This window comes from Lemur catta, chromosome 9 (assembly GCF_020740605.2).
Source record: "Lemur catta isolate mLemCat1 chromosome 9, mLemCat1.pri, whole genome shotgun sequence".
Taxonomy (NCBI): Eukaryota; Metazoa; Chordata; class Mammalia; order Primates; family Lemuridae; genus Lemur; species Lemur catta.
Genome location: NC_059136.1, coordinates 76,596,465 through 76,619,238, shown reverse-complemented (window position 1 = coordinate 76,619,238; position 22,774 = coordinate 76,596,465).

The window sequence follows — 22,774 nt, the reverse complement described above, 5'->3', positions numbered from 1 at the left end:
AGTGATATGTTATAAATCTTGGAGAGAGCCTCAAACAAATTGCAATAGAAATTTAAAGATCAGCCAATGACTTTTAGCAGCGCGATTTGGGAAAGCTTTGTAATGAAGCTGGGATTCAAACCGAACCTAGATAGCTGGAAAGAATTTTGTCAGGATGGGGTAGGAAGTGAGCATTCTAGAGAGAACAAAAGACATAATCACTCTTCCTATTCTTAAATAGGGTGAACTATTGTAATCCAGACTAGCTAGATGGGTGGGGACAGCAGTCTAAATTAGCACAAACATGAATCATAGATTATCTCCTTTTATTGTTTTCAAATACTTGGAATAATTGTCCACTTTAAAAACAAAGTGATATCTAACTGAGATTCTAAGTAGTTTTTTAAAGTGAAGTGTAAGTAATGTGACAGGTTGTTAAGAACTTCTAACATATAATGAGAATCTTATGGAACACTGATTTTAAGCCATAGATTCTAATAATATTTTATCACTCAAGAAAAGTGCAGTTGACTAGATTTTCTTGGCAGTGGAGAGCAGGGATAAATGGTATCGATAGATACATTAAAAGGAGGACTGTAAGGAATACTCTGAAATCTTTGGCAAACCCCAGTGTGTAACATAGATAAGCTCGGACTTATCTTTCCTCTCACTGAAATTAATGTCAATACACTCTTTTGTCCTTCCTCCCATTTCCTGAAACAGGACCTAAAGGGTCCTTATTCCTCTGCTCAGCACAAGGTGAAAAAAACTTGTCCTGCTAGTACCATTTAATGTTATGATACATGGAATCATCTCAGAGCACTGGCTACTCCAGAGTGAGGACTCAAAAATGTTGTCTGTTATTACTGTTGTTATTCTCCTCAAATGGAGACTCAGGAGACTTGAGGCCTCAGTTCTGACTTTATTGGGCTTTGTGATTTTAAGCAAATAGCTCAAACTTTCAAGGTCTCAGTATCCTGTTTAAAATAGGGGGTTTGAGCTAAGTAATAAAGTTTTTTTTTTCCCAGTGATGCCATATTATTCCACTAGTAATAATAGTATTTTAACCCTCCCAGAGATGTTTGAATTTTTAAAAGCATTTTTTTTTAAAGAATTCTCCTCTGATGGAATTAAGACAGTGTGACAAAATGAAATAAAAGTATACAGGTGTTGGGAGAATAGTAGTTTTTTTTATAGGGGTCCCCATATAGCAGACTAGCTCTGCTTAGAATCTTTCTTCTTAGAATGAGACATAATGTCTCTACTAAATAACCTTCCCAAGTTCCCTAAATTGCCCCCTTTCTGTCCTTCTCTGTCGATATCTGTTTTTTTTTTTCTGTCTCTCTCTCTCTGTATCTCTGTCTGTATCTCTCTCTCTCTCTCTCCCCCTCCTCTTCTGTCTCTTGAACGTTGAGGTCCTAGGCTGGAGAGGAAAGAGAGAGGTATAAGCAAGACATTACACTTAATCTGACAATACTTATCTCATTTTCCTAAAAATGCACGTCTTTCAATCTAAATGTATTTGTTCTGATAGCAAATTTATCACGTATTTGCACTATTAAGTCTGCAGGGGACAGAAGCTACATTATTTCTGCTTAAATATTTAATGCCTGTACTGTGAATCATTTCACAACTGTTCACTAAAAATTCCTAGTTCATTTCTCCAGACAATCTAGAGGTCTTTGACTTGTATTATGGTTGCTGAGAAAAATAGATGACAGGGTGTTTTGCTTCTTTGAGGCTAGTCTCTACCATTTGATTCCAATAAATGAAAATAGGCATAATTGATAAAAAGGCAGTAATACTGTTATACCATGCTGACTTTCATGTCCATTCCACAGGCAGATGGTGTTAAACCAGGAAGAACACTGGCCTTGAGTTGCAATTTTGGGTTGGCCTCAGCTCTTCTACTTATTAGCTTTGTGATCCAGAGCAACTCATTGAAAAGTGAGGATGATAATATCTTCTTTGTTGAAGCATTAAGGAATATATGAAATACTACATGTGAATGCAGTTCAGGAACTCATAAGGGATCATAAATTCATAAAGGTTTTATCATTAATTCTTATAACTAATACAACTAATAAATTTCACTTGCATATTTAAATGCGTTATATGAAATATAAATTTTATATGTCTGGAACACAGGAAATGCAAACTGAAAATTACAATCTGTGTACCAATGAGTGTAGAGAATAAGAATAAGCCCTTGTCTATAAGAGACAGTTGAATGATGAAAAAGCAATTAAAACAGGAGTTTCAGAAAAAATATATTTAATCTTATTTCTGATTGATATTGAACAGTATGACTTGAGTTTGCTATATGTTTGGAAATTAAAAAAATGTTCAATACTGTAATAACTAATGGCATTTATGCCCAAAATAACTTTTGTGAATTATTATAAATCAAGAGCATGAGACAGAAAATTACCACATTGTAATTATACATTTTTTTCGAAAATCAAATATATGTACGTGGATAGAATATAATTAACTTTAATATTCTAACAGACATTGTAAAATTACACAATTATGCATGTAGACACACATATATTTTAATTTTGAATGGACAGGAGTTATTTTTACTGTTGTCCAACAAAAATATTCAAATGGATGTTTTCAATATAATTTCAATTTAGTATTATTTTATTTTTTAGTATTAAAACTTCTGTGGCAGTCAAGAGACACCTTAATGTTATATTCCATGCATTTATAATGTGTCATATTAAGCCCCAAATGTGGTTGAAATTAAAATATTTCCCAGTTGAACACATACTCTGAATTTAGTAGCATCCTAATTTTAACATTACTTTCAAAGAGACATTTTACAAAAAGGCTCATTCAACCCACAAACACTCTGTTTAAATGTATTGTTTGTGCATTTAGGGACAGATTTATTTTTGATGAGCTTTTGTATTTATTTTAATTCATAAATACCTTTCTTGTCCTCTTTCTGTATGCTGTGATATTTTGTGAATCTTCAAAACAAATTGATTTTCAAATATATCGTGTCATATAACTTCCAAGAGCCTTTCTTGATTGGCCTCATGTACAACCTGACCCATCCCCTCTTGTGTCCACATGATACATATTTAACCTTCTTACTTGTCTGTGTCTTCATACTAGATTCTAAGTTTCTTGAGGGCAGAGCTGTCTTTCATTTCCCTCACTACTGGTATCTAGAATTGTGCCTGACATTTGTTTGGTAGCTAGTTGCTCAAATACCATTTTTGAAATAAAATAAGGAAATATGAAATGATATTTAAAAGATTTTATTTATATTGCTTCTAGAAAAACATTACCAGCTGAAAAAAGAATTCTAGCTTTCCTAGCTTAAACCTCTAACAAACACCAAATTTTTTATGTTTGTTGGCAATAAAATCTTTTCATATATTGATTCTATTTCTAAAATATATTAATACCACTTGATTCTTTATATATAAAACATCACTAAATATGTGTAACATATATTTCCCAGGGCTATTATAATACTCCAAGAAGAATCTCTGGATAAAGTACTTTCTAAACTGTAAAATACTATAGAAATGTAGTAATTAGTAGATGAAATTAGAAGTAGTAGCAGTGATAGTTGTCACTTGTCATTATTAACGGTATTGTTTTGTTCTAGTGAGATGTTCAATGCTCCGATGATCCAGCCTTGTTATCACCTCATAGACCATCTTATTTATTCTCAAGTTCATTTCTGGAATGCTTACTGAGCTCCTCGCTTATATTCATCTCTGTAGTTTAATCAAGTTTGCGTCACATCCCTTCATGGAATCCTTCAGCATTGACTTCATAGGTATTGGTCATTAGTCACTAATGTTTTTGACACATAGAATCCACTTGCCCTTCTTCTGATAGTAACAACCTAAAATTTGTTTTAATATTGTTGGAGTCATTAATTAAGCTGTACTGCATGCACGAGACTTGGGCATGTGAACCAAAGTAGGCCAATTGAATTTTAAATTCTTAGAAGAAATAATTTGAGCTGATTTATCTTAGTAACTTAGTTTCTCCATTGTTTCTGCCACTTCCTTCACTAAGCTGTCCCTGTCCTTTCCAAGTCAATCTTTCAGATTAAAAAAAAATTACTGTAAACCATTTCATACCTTTCTGATAAATCTCCTCTTAGTATAAGTTAATTTTGGTTATGCATGACAGAATGACCCTAACTAGTAAGTGGTCCATATATGTGTATTATGTTTCTTTTTGACTAATTAGAATGTGTGGTTAGTGTGTATGTATTTTAAACTCTTTTTGAATACTCTTACATTGTGGGTTTTTTTTTTGTATGTATGCATACTTATGTGATAATGGAATGAATAATTTATCAATAAATGATGTCTGATTGAAGTAGAGGTAGCAGAAGCATAAACTTTACATTTTCTGGCATATTTCCTGTGGCACTGAAGTTATAATATCCATCTGAATTCATGCTGTTAAGGAGAATAACTCAAAATTAGATAATTGAAAGGAGATTACTTTCACACTTCTATACTTTCCACGTTTAATAACAATCAGATAACACAAAATTGTTTTCTAAAGTTAAAAATAAGTAAAAGGGGTTTATGGCCCAGTCCTCTTGTGTTTAAAAATAGCTTGCATTTCCAACTAATTAGATCACTAATTTTTTGTATGGCCACAAGATTAGTACAACATTTAGGTCAGAATTCTGAAGCTGGTTTCTAAACAAAAAAATATTCAGTTGTGATTTTATTGTCTAACCAGACTTTATTTTTTGATATTTTTCATGGATAATGCTCTATTATCTCTTTTTAGTGACCACATATGTGTGTATAAAGGTGGAGGAAGACATAAATTATCATGTCATAAATTATGTTCATAAATTATGAACAACAAAAGACACCAGGAAAAGTAATAATTTCACCCCTAGGTATGATTTCTGAAAATAAAGTGTATATTTTTCCTGAAGATTAGATAGGCAACATTTTGTGACTTTTAAATGGCCTGATTTGGGAATGTTGAAAGATTTTTATTTCTCTTTGAAAATATGCATGAAAATATGCCACTCAACTTATGCAGAACTTAGTGAAAAAGTTCAGTGATTTTATTTGTCACTAATGGCGTTTTTATGCTGCATTGAATTATAGCCATATTGTGTTTATTTGTGTTATGATTATTAGTATCATTATTTTAAATTTGTGTCTCTCTGCTTACAGACTTACTCTTGATTGGTACAGTATGACAACAGGTAATAGATACAATAGCACTAAAACAGTCATCATCACTGCTGGGATGAGAAACCCCTCCTCTTTGCTTTTTTTAACCTTCCTCAGCTGGAAAGTTTTGACATCTGCTGGTTTGGGACATGGCTGAGCAGCTGTCAGCAGTAGGGTAGCTGCTTTCAGCAGCAGTTGGCGGGATGGCAGGGTGCCAGCTTGTACCATCTGTGCGCCTGACATTTCATTCTAATTAACAGTAGGGTTAATTGTTCTGGCAGGCTCAAATGTAGTGTCTAACATTACCCAAGGGAAATATGTACAAGTGCAGGAGTGGCAGGGAGCTAGGGACAAGCATCGCTAACAAACCCATCGAGGGAGAGTGGTTAACATCTAGCGATGATTTTACTAGCTGGCCACTTGCAATAAGGCTGAGGTATTTTTTATTCTGATGAATTATGCCAAGCCTGTAATGATGTAGAAGGAATCAAGCCTAGAAAGGCTGAGACTGCTGCCTTAGGGCAATTGTGAGGGAACAATTTGCATGTTATTACTGCATATTCATACCTAATTGTGTTAGGCTTTGCTAATAGAGCAGAATGACAGTATGAAAAATCGAGCAACTGCTTTAGAGGCAACAAAGCCAATGTTTTTTTCTTCCTACACTATGAGTGCTGAATGATCATTTAGACATTTAGTTGCTCAATGTGACAAGTCTACCATTTGTTAGCTTGACATATTATAATTTATAAAGCAGTATTCTAATTTTACTTTTAGTTTATTCTTCTCATTTTATACAATATTCATGATAGCAATTTGAATGGGGATATTCATAGCTATTGTGAGTGGTTCTGATTCAAATAAAACTATATTTTGTATGAAGTATTACCATTGTTTTATGATGTATTAATTTTAATGTTTAAATAGCTTTTTCATATGTTAATATAACATAAACCAAGAGTTGATGAGAAATCCTTATTATAGTGGTACTCATTCACATTGCTATAGTTAATGTCTCATCATTTCCATTATATAAAGACTTATTTTTAGTGTGGCTTGGACAAAGAAATTGTCAGGTAGTACAGAGCCAAAAGTCTGCTGTTTTAGAAAAGTAACTATATACAGATTCACTGAACTTAGTTTCTGATTCTATCTCCTAAGTAGGTAATATTCTCAAGAAATTTTAAGCACAGTAATACATTTTTTATGTTATTCCACAATGCCTTTTGAAATCTTTTTATGGAAGCTCAGAGAAGACAAAAAATTAGAAAATGTAGCTTTAGAAGTCTACATTTTAAAACTTGTAAGATGTATCTTCCTTCTCATTTTATTTAATTTCCATCTTTAAGGCCATCTTTGTATCCTCAAGTTGCCCCAGTTTGGTATTTGAACATCCATTCATTTAAAATTATGAGCCAGCTCACATTTTATATTGCTTTCTCTAAGAGTCCAACAAAGTTTTAGATTCAATGAATGAATTAGAAGAAGAGTTTCAGTAGCTTTTCTGGTTAAATTATAGTACAGTGAAAGTTCTATATTTATTTCTTGTAACTGCTAATTTTTGCAGTGTCTAACATATTTAATTAATAATTTATTCTAAACTTTTATTATACATAGTGTTCAAAAGAAGTTAAAAGTTTGCCCATGTTAGGTTGCTTTGTAATTTTTTGCTTAAAACACAACTATTTTCCAAAATAAAATGTGGTTGGGTAAATAATATATAGTATAAAATCTTTCCTAACTTGGGTTTAAATTTCAAACCATGGAATTATATAAATACTGCATATTTGCAGCTTAATTATGTAATAAAATATTAAAGGACTGTAATTCAAATACCATATGATATGGCTCAGTTAATTTATGAGGCTCTATAATGTTGGCTATTGGTTGGTAATTTCATGACTTTGGACGTAAAAGTTTTGTTCCCCACATAAGATATGTTCTATATTTGTAAATTTCTGAGTTAAAGGGCAAATAGAGACTTTTGTTATGTATGAGTCATCTCTGACAATAATATATACTTTGTTACATTCAATGTGTTTGTGTTTTTGTCAAAGTTATATATATATATATATATATATACGTACATATATATATATATTGTTTAAAAAGGGTAAGGGTTAATACACTATTTTGTAAACTCATTCTACTGTGTCTTCTAAGTTTAAGCAATTATAGAATATTTAAGTTGAAATCCAAGCATAATAATTTTCATAAATATATAAGTCTTATTCCCACTGACATCAGGTTACATCAGACTGTTTTTTTCCTAATCTTAACTTTTGAAGGACAATAAGCAAAATATTACAAGACAAAACAAAATACCAAAAATAAATAAAACCCAGAGTTCTGAGTTTGAGCTGTTATACATTGGTTCTAGGCTGTAGCAGAGTGTGTTTCATGACCATAAAAATAGAAATAACTTTATAATATTTTTAACATACTCCTGCACCGTTCTCATTTAGGGACTGAGTACACATTATCTCCTAAATTGGACCATTCAACCTTTGGACATTCTTGACTGTAAAGGCGTGAGATATTTAATATGTATGTCTTTAAAAAGAAGCAAAAGAAAGATACTTGAGTCAGAATTATATTTCATTCCATAAATTAATAAACTATAAACATAACCTATATAGTTACATTTTTAAAGGAAATCAACAATATAAACATAGCTAATAACTTTTGGTGAATATTATTTGTGAAGTAAAGTTCTTTGCTGTAAGTATCTTTCTATTTTAGAACTGAAGCTAACAGGTGAAAACACATGGGGCCATTAACTTAAAAAAAGAAAATTGCTAGTCTGAAACCAATATATGTACTTTTTGATTTTTGAACAACAATCTTGATCTGGTCTTCAAGTGTACTTCATCATCACATTTATCATTATTATCAATTTCCAGAAGTTTTTATTACTTGCTTTCCTTCCCATTTTCACCTGGTGGCCACTCTACAACCAAAGGCTCAATGAATGTTTTCTTCATTTCTCATATCTTTAGGAAATTACAATAAAATAAAATCATTTACTAAATGATTATTATGCTCTGGACTCTGGAGAGCAATAGTGACTTGCCCATGATCATGCAGCTAGTTATTAATAATGAGAAGTTGGAAGTACATCTAGAGCAGATTCTTTTAATCCTTGTAATAGACACACTATCCAAACAGACAAGGAAGATATAGAAAGAGGAAAATATAAATATATAAGAAAAACTTTAAGAAATAAACATTTTAGTTTACCTAAAATGTTAAAAGCGTGTTTGTAGAGATAGAGTCTTGGAATCATTTCTTCAGAAATGGAGATAGGATTAAAAACTAAAGCTTTGTGCTTTATATAACATGCCCAAGATTTGGGAATGTACAAAAGAGATTACTGGGTGTTCTTTCAGAGAATGTCTAGGCATTGTCTAATGGAACGTCTGGGATTATTTGACTGTAAAGGACTGTGCACATTTGATTAACTTTTTATTGACTAAGCTATTTTACAACTCAGTGGGGGTAGAAGTTAGTCTGTAGAAAACTAATAGCAATGCAGATGATTTTTGTCCACAGCAAGGCAAACAAATTTTGTCCAGTAGAGAAATAATTGATTTTCACACCATAAAAATATAACCCCCAATACTACATTTTATTGTCTAACATTAAAGTATAATACTTTAAAAAATTTTATATTAACCAGTTTTGCATCCATTGGCAAACTCATTTCAGTATTCTTGACTGCCAATATATATCCTTTCTTTTCAAATTCTTTTTTTGAACCAATCTTAACATCTTTACTGGATGCCTCATTAATAAATAGGTAGAATAAAATCTTTGGCATGTGTTCTTTTTTTTACATGTGAATTATGCTTACAACTTTTTGAAAATTATACTTTGCTAAGCATCATGGTGTTAAAACAAAAAGGAAGGAAAAATGCAGAAAGCTAGGTGACTAAATTTTATTGAGTACCAGCTATGAATCCAGGATTGGCTGAGCCCTTTTCATACATTAGCTAGTTTAATCCTTAGCACAACTCTACGTAATACCTATTAATTTCCCCAATTACAAATGATGACACAAAAACTGAGAATGATTAAATAATAGCTCCAATCTCCTGTGCTCCACATAGTGAGGCAACCAGGGTTTGAATCTAGGTCTGTCTGACTCTACAACTCTTATTTTTTTTCTAGGATCAGGACACTATGATAAAAGACAAAAGAAGAAACTGAAATCACTGATTAGTAAATGATGACTATCCAGCCTGGGGTAAAGATGCTCTTTTACAGTGAGGAGTAGGTAACTGACAAGATAGCTGATATGTTCATTGACAATGGTCACAAATAATGAGGATACTGCTCTTGTAGAGGAAACGCTTGAAAGTAACGGCGTCTTCTGGAGACCAGACTCCCTTGTATCATCATTGTTTTTATTATTCCTCTATTTCCATAAAGAGTGTCTTCTTTGACTTAGATATTTTTCTGGCCAAGTTTAATTAGGATTAACTCTTGTAAAATCTACCTAAAAATCTGAAACAGTAGCCTCTTTTAGGCAAAAGTACCCGAAATTAAAAAAAATGGAAATTTATTATGAAATAAATCATGATAGTTGTATAGCACAGTAGAAAGAGTGTGGGCTTATCTGTGACAGGTCTGCATTGAAATTCTAGTTCTGACACCTACAGCCTGTGTGAACATGGACATGTTATTTAAAACTTTGAATCTTAATCACTCTATTTGAAAAGTTGAAATGAGAAGCTCTATTTAGATTTGAGATAAACTGGGTGGCAAAGGACCCAGTAGTATGACAAATATACAGAAGTCATTTACTAAATGGCTGTTTGAAATAACATCTGGCCTTCAGTAAAGGTATCATTGTATGATTTTTTTCCTTTTCCTTTTTGTAAAATTTCAAGAGTTTTGCAAAAATGTCTTTGAACAAAGAGATATATAATTATCCTTATTCATGTATTAGTAATACATTTTTGTTTTCTTTGGGAAACAACACTTAACCCAAATTTCTAGTTTCTGTATGTGGAAATATAAGCCTATATAATTCTAAAAAGAGACATTTGTATTTATTTAAAATTACAAATCATACCATATGCTTCTTAGTTCTCAAATATTTTCTGAATTTTAGCAATTTTTTTTCTGCCAAGCTGATTTAACTGGTAGTATCTAATGCTAACTGAATTTGCTTCATATTGTAAGTATTTTAGTTCGAAAAAAGAGAAATTCTACTGAGAATTTATAATCACTTTTCTGCAAATATTAGTTATGTTTATAAAATGATATTTTCACTAGGTAATAGGTATACATACAGGTGAGTCTTATGTATTTCATTTAGTTATTTTCATTTTTTAAATAATTACATGACCAAATAGTATTCTTTTGTATATATATGCCACATTTTCTTTATCTGTTCATCCATAATGGACCCTTAGGTTGATTCCATGTCTTTGCTATTGTGGATAGTGCTTCAATAAACACAAGGGTGCATATATCCCTTTGATATACTGATTTCCTTTCCTTTGGCTAAATACCTAGTAGTGGGATTTCTGGATTGTACATAATTCTATTTTTAGTAGTTTTTTGAGAAATCTCCATAATATTTTCCATGGTGGCTGTACTAATTTAGATAGAAGGAATAAGTTCTGTTTGATAGTAGAGTAGGGTGATTATAGTTAACGATGACGTACTGTGTATTTCCAAATAGCTAGAAGAGAGGACTTAAAATGTTCCCAACACATAGGAATGATAAACACTAAAGGTGATGGATACTCTAAATGCCCTGACTTAATCACTGGACATTCTATGCACATAACAAAGTATCACATGTGCTTTATAAGTATGTACAAATGTTATATATCAATTAAAAAAAGAGAAAAAGAAAAAAATATGTTTTTTTCTAGCTTAATTTGAGCTTTCAAAGATTTTACTATATAATGTCTTTCTAAAAAACAGCAAATTCTTGCTATTGAGTAGTTCATTAATTCATATTTGGTACAGGGAAAGGCAAATGTCAGCATATGTAGTGATATGGTTTGAATGTTTGTCCCCTACAAAACTCATGTTGAATTTGGTTGCCCTGTGGCTATGTTGGGAGGTGGAACTTTGGGAGATGATTGGGCCATGAGGGCTTTGCCCTTATTGATGAAATTCATGCTATAATAAAGGGCGAGTTTGGCCCCTTTTTGCTTGTTTGCCTTCCTGCCCACCGTAGCGAGAAGGCCCCTGCCAGATGCCAGTACCTTTATCTTGGATTTCCCAGCCTCCAGAACTGTGAGAAAACATATTGCTGTTCACTATAAATTACCCAGTCTCAGGTAGTCTCTTAAAGCAGCACAAAGTGGCCTAAGACTTGCAGATTGTACCTATGGAATGGAAGGAAGTAGGAAAATGTATTTCACAAGACACAACACAATAAAGCTGCAATTTGTTAATTTTAGCATTCGGCAAACATGCAAAGAGAATGTCACAGTAAGTTTTGTCAGTACTAATTAAATGTTATTTCACAAGGATGTTTCTTTCAATCCCAAAAATAGGAATAAATTCAGTTGAACTATGTATCAAGTCATTTATTTGGCAGGTATTAATATCATTGGTTAACTTTTTCATGGTATACTATGAATAACAATGTTTTTGTTGTGCTGGTTTTCAATCTAATGTAAACCCTAGTCCTCTAGGCCTAATAACCTGAAGGAACAGTAAAGAGATAAATATAATAGCAACATTAACCTTTTTGAGCCCTAACTGGCTAAACCACTGAGACTTCAGGCCTTCCAAGCCTCTTTTTCCAATAGCAGATTTCCAGGGGATTCAAAACCTTCTTGGTGGATGTTAAAATTACCTTTACACTGCTCCTTGCCTTGTAGTCTGGTTACTCCAATCTGCAATTCCTGTTGTCCCTCTGTCATTTACACAGTGGTGTCCAGCCTTAAGGTTACCCTGAGGTTTCACCTTGTTGTCACTGTCCAGTTACTCACTCTGAGTTCATAGTTCCTCCCACAATTCCCTTTTCCTGCCCTTTTCTTCTTCTTTCTCCTTCTTTTCCTTTCTCTTCCTCTCTCCCGTTATCCTTTTCCATCTCCTTACTCTCCCTCTCCTACTTCCTCTTCCTTCTGTTTCCTCCTCCCCTTCATCCTCCTTCCTTCTTTATTCTTGCCCTGCCCCTTCTTCTTCCCCTCCTGCCTTCCCCTCCTGCTCCTCTGTCTTCCTCCTCTTCCTTTCTTCTCTCCCTCATTGCTCCCTCTCTACCCATCCTGTTCCCCCCTTCTTTTTTCTCCTACTTCTTCCCTTCCTCCTCTTCCTCTTAATTTTTCTCCTCTTTTGCATTCCTCTTTTTGAAAATTGGTCTTCTGTAAGAGGAGACAGGATACAATGAGGAAGTCATGGAAACTGTAAAAATAAATCTACTGAGAAAGAAAATAATTTCATATTTTTGAAGTGTAAGTATGGTAGCCTAAGTGTTTATAACACAGTTGCTTTCTGTAGGAGCCCAGTGGACAAAACTGACATACTCACGTAACCTCCAGAACTTTCTCATGAGAGCAGCTGGATAAGAAGGATAATGAACATACATAGAATAACTTAGATCAGAACCTGCACAAGGGTTTGTTCCCACGAGCTCAAGATTTTAAAGCTCAAAACTAAGAACAAGTCAGGTCTAAGTTTGGTCTTGTTTGAGGTGATGATGAGGATGATGCTGAAGTTGATGGTGGCATTTGAACCCCCCTCAGGTGCTGAGTATGTTAATGGCACTGCCAGGCCCCAAGGTTCCACTAGTCGTTATGTTGATAATCTTTAGACTTTCTGGTTGTCTTAAGCACATTAACTTTATATCCTCAGAAAGGACTCATGAGAACAATATTCTATAAATTCTTGCATTGTATAACACATTGTCTGAGGTTTTTATGCTTAAGATAAGTTTGGCCTAGGTATAAAATTTATAAGTCCTATTTTATTTTATTTTTTTCGGTATTTAAAATATGTTATTCCATTGACTTCTAGCTTGAAGTGTTGCTTTTGTAAAGTATGAAAACTGATTTCCTTTCCCTTTAAGGGACTTGTTTTTTTTTTTCTTTCTTTTTTTGGCCAGGAAAATAAAAGATTTTATGTTCAATGGTTTTGCAAGAATATGTCTTGGCATTGGCCATTGTAGGTCTATTTTCCCAGTTAAGTTTGTTCAGGTCTTTCATTTCTGTAACTTTTTCTTGGGCTATAGTTTTTAGCATTTTCTGTGTTCTATTGTTGTGGGCTTTCTGCTTGGGGGGACATGTGTTATATGTACGTTGAATATCTTTATCCTCTATATTTATCACTGTATCTCAAATCCTTACCATTTTTTTTTCTTTCTTTTTTTTACTTTAATTTTTTTTCTCCTTTCCATTTTTATTATTTTTCCCAAAGCTTCATTTATTGTGCTGATTTGCTTTCTGTTTTAGTTTCTTTAATGTCTCATGTAATATTTATTTCTAATTCTTGCCTAAATGCTGAATGCTGTCATCTCTCTTTTTATATTTTTCTTTCCCTCAAACATCTCATTTTCAAGTTTTTCTAAATTATAATTTTATGTTCTTTTATAGTTTCTACATTTCTTATTTTCTTTATTCTCATTTTAAAATATTATATGGCAGTTTTGATTTCTTCTGTAGGCATGACTTACTGGCTGGCTTTCATTTTCTATAGGGGCATAATAATTATTTTATAATTTAAAAATTGAAATTGGCATTCTAAACAATCTTTTTATCTTGTTCATTTTTTAAATAATATGAGTTTTCATGTTCTTTTGGAAAGCATAGTTGGGTCATGATTTCTTTTCTAGCTTTATGGCTCTAGAGCTCCCTTTCAAAGTAATGAGAATATATGGCCTTTCACATTCTGTGACTTTCTTATTGTTTCATTTTGTTTAATACTGAGGTTGGGTACCTTCTTATAGACCTTCCTCTTCTGTAGTGCTCTACTTATACATCAAAATTTGTAGTGTTAACTATTTTCTAGTTATATTATAAACACTGGTAAAATGTGTTTTTTCTTTGTTATTTGTAATGGTCTATAAAGTGTTTTTGAAGGATGTGTAAAATCCACACATTCCTACATAAGTGTAATCTACCAAAATTTATGTTATCATCAAAGATTACTTGATCTTTTGAACATTTAAGCTAAATTTGTAGCAGCATTTAAAATAATTTTGTGTTTAAACTACAACATAATAGATATCCAACATCTATAGTTTTATTTCATGAATTGGTTACAAAAATTCAAATTATTTTTGGTTGTAATATATTTTCTTGGAAGCATTTAGTAACTTACAAACAGGAACATTAAATTGAAGCTATTCTAATATTGAATACAATATATTAACAACTATTGCTTGCTTTTTAAATTTTTCATGATAAAACTTGATTTGAAAATGAGTGAACTTAATTTAAAAGAACAGTGATTGGATCTAAATAAAAAGTCATGCTTTACAGGGAGGTATGAAAATACACCTCCTGTAGCTTCTTTGTAAACCTGTAATCTTCAGTGTGGTCTTCTTAAAATAACTTCTAGTTGGAACAGGATGCTGATATTTCTTTAGTAAATTTGTGTGTTCTGGTTTTCATATAGTTAGTGGTATCGTTAGAATCCCATAGTGAATGACATATATTCTCAAACATTTTGTTGGCATTACACGTCCATCATCAACCTGATAGTTTGGTACACTTTGTTGGCCAAAACATGGGACATGACAATACTGGCTGGTAAGCAAATGGCTTGCAAAAGCACCCAACATCAAATATTTCTCTCAGCAGCCCTAGAGGTTGAGAAGGGGACTTTTGCTACTCCTCTCAAAGGACACTTATCAGTAAGTTCCTTGCATGTTGTCCTGGAATGTGTGCTGCTAGTTATATTTTATCTGGAAAAAAATCTGTCAAAGCTAGTCAAACTCAATTCATTTTAAGTGTATCTCAGGCACCACTGACAGAGCATGATAGACTCTGGAAGTACAAGAGATATCACATTTTAATTTAATGCAATTATTGAAAATAATTCATTGAAAAAAATAAAGCAAGAAAACAAAAAAGATACTTCCTAAACCTGAAAAAACACAAAGATGGCAGGTATAAGCTGTGAAGTTTACCCCAGAACGAAATGGCAAGTGTGATCATCCTAATCTCATATCTAGTTCCTATACAGTCTTCCCTTAGTGCCTCAGAGGAAAATGGCTCAAGGTGCCAGGCCACCAACCTGGGATATGAAAATCCACAGCTGCTCAAGTCCCTCATATAACATGATGTAATATTTGCATATAACCTATGCATATCCTCCCATACCCTTTAAATTGCCTCTAGGTTATTTATAATACCTAATGCAATGTGTATGCTATGTAAATAGTTGTTATGCTGTATGGGTTTTTAAATTTGTGCTATCTTTTTTGTATTATTTTTTATTGTTTTTTCACAAATATATTTATTTATTTTATTATTGTTATTTTTTAAGAAATAAGGTCTCGCTATGTTGCCCAGGCTGGAGTGCAGTGGCTATTCACAGGCACAACCATAGCTCCCTGTAGCCTTGAACTCCTGGGAATAAGTGATCCTCCGGAGTAGCTGGAACTACAGGTGTGTACCATCACCCTAGCCTGAATATTTTTGATCTGTGGTTGGTTGACTATGTGAAGTGGAACTTATGAATGAGGAACTTCAGATACAGAAGGCCCATTGTATATATGGGCTCTGTTTCTAGACTTTCTGTTCTCTTCTGGATTATTGGATAACCCACCCCTGTGTCAATAGCCCAAGCAGAAGTTGCCACTGTCCATTCTGTACAGGAGTCCAGCCACCCTGAGCTTGTCCTGACTCCTGTTATGTATCTGGTTTAGACATCTGTCTATTTTGGTTTTGAGCCCAGGTTAATATTTGTTTATTGTTTTTTATATTTTATCAATTATTACTATGTAATTGGGGCATATCATGCATGTCAAATTACTTTTATTTGCCATCTTGACTAGAACTCTGCAGGATGTTTTTCAGAGGAAACCTTTATTTTTTCCCCACACTGTCATGCCACAAATGCCAAATTATAAAGCATCTCTTTGAATGTTAATATAATTTCATCAAACAAAATTACCAAATCATTATAACAAATAAGACTTCTTTAGAGACTCTAATACCACTACAAATAAACAAAATTAAAAAAATTTTTGATTTGAAGGAATTATACTAAAGTAGGAATAAGTTTGACTTTGACCATTTCCATTTGTAAATTTAATTTTCATTGTGAAATTTTTTTAAAAAATAGTAATAATTCTGAGCTATTTAGCAAATCTAAACTGTCAAATTTCTTACCAGAATATAATTGGAGATTTAATTTTTCCTCTTGCTTCATACCAAGCATGCATTTGTTCTATAATCATATTAAACATATTGTTACATATTAAACATATTGTTATATATAATATATATTATTTTGGTTTTTTTAGAAAGTGAGTCTTGCTCTCTTTCCCAGACTGCAATGCAATGGTATGATCATAACTCACTGCAGCCTCCAACTCCTGGGCTCAAGTGATTCTCCTGCCTCAGCCTCCCAAAGTGCTGGAATTACAGGTGTGAGCCACCATATTTGGCCATTAAATATAAAAATATTCTGCAGAATAATGAACATAGAATTATGTGAGCAAAATGACAATTGGAAATCTAATTGTTAGCAAGTTGTGTTTTATTCTTTGCTTTAATTTTTTGAATAACTGTTATGGAATACTTCAGAGTAGAATGATTATGACTGCATATAATTTATATGTATAATACAAAGAGGAACATATTAGGTAGTTTTTTAAATATTAAAATCTACATTTATGTTTTTCTATTTATAATAGAAACATTGAATTTACAAATAATCATTCAATTTATGGGATTTTGAAAGGACTGTGTTTCTTTAATATATCTTTGATATGGGTTTTGAAAGACTAGGAAGTATAGCATTTAGTTGCAAAAAAATCAGCTTGGTTGCTCATTTTGTATAACTAATAAAAAGAGTAATTATTATGATTGACAATAGAATTTGGCCATGAGATAAAAGCATTCTCACTGAGAAAACAGTGTAATGTCATGTGTTAGGAATACTCAGGTTAACAGCAGTTATTTTAGCTTGAAATAGTGTTCTGGATATGATGAGCATTTGGAAGATTGGAAATGGAGATAGGAGACCAATTATGGAAGGCTTTGAATGTTAGACAAAGGGCTTTATCCTCTGGGCCAGGGGGAGAAGGAGAAGATTTTTATTTAAGGGGATATCATGATCAGATTTGTGCTTCAATGAGATAAATATGCTGGAAACACAAGCTGGGAGAAGATTTAGAAAGCTGGTGTTCTAAGAGAGGTAATGAGAGTGGTGTCTGTGGAAATAAAGAAGAGGGAATAGATAAAAAAATATTGTGGAGTTAAAATGAGAAATTGAATGAGAGGCCTCATAAAGAGCATGTTAAAAAAAGGAGAAAAGATTGTTTTTGAGCCTGGATGATGGAAAGGTGATGGTATCAACAAGATAAATCAGTAGCATACAAATAAGTATAGTTAAAGAATGAAAATCATGAGTTTAGTGTTGAACATATTTAATTTGTGGTCTTGACAGGGCATATAGGTTATTGCCATTAGGCTGCTAGAATTGTGGCTGCATATTTGCTTCTTCATATAAACATCTGCAAAAGCAATCCAAAGCTGCTCTTGAAAACCAAAAGAAAATTACATTAGCATCACTGTTGGGAAAACTAATCAAAATGTAATTTACAAAATATATATTTTGCAATGCCCTTTGCATTCTTCTTTAAATTCTTATATAAAGGATTCACTTTATATTCAGTAAGTATTTGGGCAAGCTTGGTAGTCTAGTTAAGATTCAGTACACGTTCCACCAAAGCCAAGTTCATTGTCAGGCCTGGAGACCATTTAAATCCAGGACCTATCACAATGCCTGGAATTTGGTAGGTCCTAATGGATGAGAATGGAAGGATGATTGGATCAATGAGTGAACACATTTTTGGTCTTTTGAACTTTTGGAAGTCCTTGATGTTCCCTCTTTTGGTATAGTGTTGGAGGAGAATCTGCTGGGGGTACATGATGAAAATTTTAAAAAGTTACATTGCTTAAATACAACTAGAAATACCTTAGTTGGGCCGATGAAAGCATTGGAAGCTTTTATGGGTAATCCGAAGATTTCTGAAGCTAAAAATTTCTTTTCATTTCTTCATTTACATAACTATAGGAAACATAGGGGAGTGGTATGTGAATGTTATATATTCCCTAGTAAAATATGAAGCCAAAATTATTATTGCTAGCATTAGGCATTTCCTTAAAATAATTGCCCATGTCACCAATGTCTATCCACATAGGGTAAGTGTTTAGTTGCCAATGACAACTGGAAAAAAAAGTCATTGTGTTTCTTAAGATTATGGGATTTAGGTACATTTCTGGTTGGTTGCAAGCTGATATCAGAAGAGACCATAGGACAATCTTTTGTATTCTTTGGATCTTTAGCCCATCCGGCTTTGTAGTCATTGGAGTCCATTTTTAATGCTTACAGTATGACATCACAAAGCTGACGATAACTATTTTAAATCTCATGACCTCCTATGAAGCTTTGCAAGCCAAAAGAAAGAAATGGTGGCATTTTATGAGGTTTGATAGTCTACCATGTACTTTTTGACATTGTGAGAGTGTTTTGGATTAAATTGTGTCCCCCAAAAAGGATATAGTTGAAATCCTAACACCCAGTACTTCAGAATGTGACCCTATTTGGAAATAGGGTCTTTGCAGATGTACTTAGTGAAGAGGAGATCAGATTGGAGTAGGGAGGGCCCCTAATCCAATATGACTGGTGTCCTTGAAAGAAGATGGCCAGTGACAAGGGAGACATGAAAGGAGAACACGAGGTGATGATGAAGGAAGTGATTAGAATTATGCAGCTATAAGCCAAGGAATGCCAAAGATTGCCAGCAATTCAGCAGAAGCTAGAAAAAGGCAAGGAAAGATTACCCTATAGGCTTCAGAGACAGAATGATCCTGCTCATACTTGATCTCAGACTTCCAGCCTCCAGAATTGTGAGACAATACCTTTCTGTCACTTTAAGCAACCTAGTTTTGTGCTGCTTTTTATGGCAGTCTTAGGAAATTAGAAAGTAAAATACAACATAACTGTAAACGCCATTATTTACAGTTCTTTGATGTTTCTGTTACGTCTCTTTTCATGAAAATGACAGTTGTATAGGGGTGGCCACAAATTTGTACTTTCAGAATTTCCTATATTTTGGAAAACTATGACTCAAATAACAGGTTAGCATTCTACCGATGTCCCTTGACATTTATTTCAAGATATTCTTGTCAGCTCCATCTTCTATTTGTTTTTACAAGAGGTGACTACTGTTAAGAAACTATATACCAAGTTATGATTTCTATGAATCATTTAGTGCCATTAGAAACTAGGCCCAAGGAGATGGCACATCACATTCACTTTAGGTTTAAGCAGTTCAGTGACAGTTTTTCAAAGGAATGACTGGTATAGTTTTCTGGGATAATGAGAACCCATCATATATTATGAAAACTGACATATTTATTACTCTTTCTTACTCATTAGTTATTATGTAAAGCCTTTTGACATGAAAAATCTGGTCATTAAATTTTCCCTTGCTTGAATTTTGAGATATATTAATTAATTTTTATTTCCTTGGGCTATGGAAATTCAAGTGGTTATTTTGGGAGAATATTTTTTGATGAGATATTTTTATAGGATATCACAGTTTCCATTAAAATTTTCTTTATATTTAATTTTCTAAAAATATATAAATATGAACCTTAATTTTATAGATTTCCTTTTGGAGAAAGTAAATTAAAGACTCATAAAAAGATCAACAATGAGTTAGTCATCAATAAATATAGTTTATCCTTTTAACATCTTTTTACACCTATTCCAGGTTGTTTTATGTAGTAATTTCTATTTCCCTGTGACTCTGTTTTCCTGTCTACTGATTGCTTTAGAGGAAAAATACCTGTGTCTATTTTCTCAACTAAACTGGAAATTTCTTTTACCCCAGTTACACTGAAAACATGCTCTTGTCTACAATTATTCTTAGCTAGATATTTAATACTGTTACAGAGATGACATGTATTGGGCTGTATTTTGAAATTCCTCTATCTTTGTAGAAGGAGAAGTTTAAAGAATATGGAATCACATAAAGTTGTAGAAACTATGACATCATATACTGTTAAGACCACCGATCATTCCTGTTTACTTAAATAAGGAAAATGCATTAATAATGGTTGCTTTCCATATTGTGTATGTGTGCATGTATATATGTGTGAATAACCGATATGTAAAGCTTCTCACTCATGCAAAAGTATTGAATGAAATATCCTTTATTTTAGAAAGGAAAGTACCAATGATTTTGATACATTTTGAAGGTCAGTAATGTTCAGCATAGAGCAATATGTGGAGAACAATAGCTCCTTAGAGAGTGGAAAACATGGTACTCTCATTATCCATAATCTCAGCTGGTCACCATAGTAACAGCATTTTATTTTCCAAGACGTAAGCCTTTATAGTTCTGTAGAATTCACTTCCTAGGCCACCAGACACATCAGCGGCATCTAGTGGCTGAGACCTTAGCTGAGATTTTTGCGCTTTACCGCCTGCTACATTATGTTGAAAAATTGATGTCATGCACATGTGGCTAACTATGCCTATATTTCTCACTCATCATGATGGGTGATTGTAAGTTTTCAGAGAACTATTTGTAGGATGTAGTTCAAAACAAGGGTGAGAATGTAAGCACAAAAAGTTATTTTATTAGTATTCCCACTAGAGAGAATTTTGCAGGGGAATTGGGGAGCAGTAGAGACATTGTGTGTTCTCCAAATATAGAAGGAAGTCAGAAAGGTGCAGTTTCCAGAGATGATGAAATGGTCACTCAAAGAATGTATAGAACTATTTTCTGGAATGCGTAGGGGAATCACTTGTTAAAGATTGGAAAATATCACCAGTGAATTCTGAGAATAATTAAATCATGTTTACCTTTTTTCACTTTGTGCTTCATGTATCTGCCCTTTACTATGCAATTTTTAGAAACTTATGTGGCAGCAATTATTATATATTTCAGATACTTATCAGGATCTAACATAACTTGATCATGAATGAGCTATTCAGAGATTCTACTTCACTCCCAGGGATGTAGTGTGAGGCTTTGGAAAAGACATGGACACTAGATTGAGACCTAGGTATAGTCCAGCTTCTACCATTTCACGGGTATGTATTCTTGAGCAAAATCTACAGCAGGATTTCTCAATTCTGGCTACATATTATGGAAAAAAGTCAATACCCAGATTATGCCCTGGACTAATTGAATAGAACCTGAGCATAACTTGAAAAAAAAATCTGAGTAATCACACATCAGAATTTCCTGAAGAGCTTTATAACAATTACAGTCCCTGGTCTAACTCTACACCTTTCTCCTCATAGTATGGACCACTCATCATTGGTATCATCTGGGTAAGTGTTGGAAATTAATACACATTTAAGTTTGAGAAGAAAGAAATACCCATAGAGATTCTAATTCAGGAAATCTGGGTGAACCTGGTAATGTATAATTTTGAAAATTTAGGTGTTTCTGTATGTGCTAAGCTTCCTGTTATATTAATAACTAATGCTGTTATCTAAAAGTTACCCAGAGGATTAAGTACGGACACTTAGGTAAAGTACTTTGTGAGCTGCAATGTATTATCTAAATGTTGTTCTATATTTATTCATTAAGTCAACCAACATTTATTGAGTGCCTATTATGTCCCAAGTGCTGTAACAGGGATACATGAAGGAGCTGATGTGGGTGACACTCAGGGCAAAAATCAGTCTTGGAAATAGGTACTTCTTAGTTTATAAATGCTTTTCTAAAATTTTTCATTTGCTTATATTATACATATTAGAGAAATTTTAACATAAAAGAACTTCAAAGAAATGATTTTATTAATTCATAAAGTATGAGTCAAATGTATATATCAGGTATCCAAATCTGTATTTATCTTAGTGGAATTTTTTTGTTAAAGGATACAACATATTATCTGCTTTTAATAAATATATATATTAGATGGATAGTTAAAGTATATTAATAAAGTAATCAAAGAATAATACCAGAATAAAATTATATAGATAAACTAATTATAAATTTTTTAGTAATGATGTAAATTTTTGAGGAAAAATATTATTGGATTAGTTTTTTTGCAAACAGATTTCCATATGGAGAATTGTGTGCAGGAAATTTATTGAGAAGAACTCTTGGAACAATACCTGTGAGGTAATGAGAAGAGCAGAACTGAGTAGAGAGAGAGAGATCAAAAGGAGTTGCATTTGTACCAGATAATTCATCTCCCCCTACAGGGAACTCTGAAGCTGGAATGATTGTTCAAAGATGTCTCCAACTGAGACTAGGAGGCCAGGCCTTTGGACCCCTGCATCCATGAGGCATTGGATGGGGACTTTCTCTAGGAAGAAGTGTAAACTTAGCTGAAGCAACTCCCTTTGGCTGAGTGTAATTTTCAGGGAAGAAATCAACTGAGGTTCCGGCAGCTAAGGAGTTGAGTTCCTCATTTCTGAAGGGTGGAATCTGAACAGTG